The sequence below is a fragment of the Lagopus leucura genome, unplaced genomic scaffold, assembly GCF_019238085.1.
Source record: "Lagopus leucura isolate 7727_CA_CO unplaced genomic scaffold, USGS_WTPT01 Super-Scaffold_100012, whole genome shotgun sequence".
In the NCBI taxonomy this organism is placed as follows: Eukaryota; Metazoa; Chordata; class Aves; order Galliformes; family Phasianidae; genus Lagopus; species Lagopus leucura.
In genome coordinates this window covers 4,034,630-4,036,000 of record NW_024962267.1, presented here as the reverse complement: position 1 = coordinate 4,036,000, position 1,371 = coordinate 4,034,630, and positions in this window count along the sequence as shown.

Genomic DNA, 1,371 nt, shown 5'->3' with positions numbered 1-1,371 from the left:
TAAATATTTTCTAATCTTCATATGGACGGTATGAAATGCAGGAATGTATCCAAGTGAAGTTAAATCAAGGTTTATTTCTACTTGTGAAGAATCCACTCCAGCAAGAAATTGAACTGTGAACTATTGCATCTGAAATTATAGGACTCCCCAGAGAGCTGGAAGGGAGTCTGCAGGTTCTGTTATCAGTAGGCCCAAGATCTCTGTGCTGTACTGTAATGCAAAGGTGTGTGCTCCTTAGGTCTCCTGTACACTCGAAGGACTTGTTTCAGAATACTGCTCAGATCTTGGTGTTCTGAGTTTTCTAAAGAATAGGATATGTTTGAACATAGAATTTCTGATTTTCTAAATGTTTTAAAATAATAAAAACACTGTTCTGGAATGTCTTGATAGGAAAATAGAAGGTTCTAAGCTGCAAACAAATGTGGGAGCTTGCAATTGTAACAGTATTAGCTGAAAAAAGAGAGAGAATAAACATTCAAGGAAAAGTATTTTATTTCATGTTTTGCTTAAAGTGGAAAGAGGCAAAAGCAAAGAACAGACAACCAGACTGGGTGTCAGGAGGCTGAGGAGGTACGAAAGGAGTTTTCTGAAGCCTCAGGTAGAGATATCAGATACAAATCAGAATTGGAGATCTTACTCTAAAACAGAATATATTATTTTCATCCACATGCATTGGAGTTTCATTTATTGGAGTTCCATTAACTGAACCCACAGAGAACACAGATGCAGAAGTTATGACTATTCTGTTAATTTTGCAAGCCTTTGTAACTTGATTATTTTCAGTCTTGTCTGGATGCACAGTACTAATGGATTATGGTTTATCATGTACAAAACAATCCTCATGTTCTTGTAAAGTCAGACTTCTTAGCAGAATATCTCAGCAACCAGAGCTATGTAGGAGAGTCCAGGTAAAATATGATGAAGTTATTTTTGACAGTCTTTAATGAAAAATGTTTTTATGAAACTTAAAACAGCAGCTAGGAAACACAAACATATATTCAAGTTGATGAAAGCTAAGTAGGTAAGCCCTCTGACATCACATCTGATGTTCTTTGATATAACAAGAAAAGAAGCTTCATGCTTATGAAAACCGTTTCCAGTAACATATAAATGAATTGCAGCGCTGCTTTGTCAGTTCCTTTTGACCTGGTGAAACACACACAAACGATTCATTTTGTTTATTCTGTAATGAATGGCTGCATTTGTGTGATAATAACACTCTAATCAACAACGTTGACTTGTGGAATGTTAATAAAATATCCAGTAAGCGTGTTTATTTCAAGCAAAGCAGAAGTATTCATGATTTCATCTTTGGAGCAATGTGAAGATGCTTTTATTGTAAAATGTAGGCCTGGTCACCTTAGACCTGCA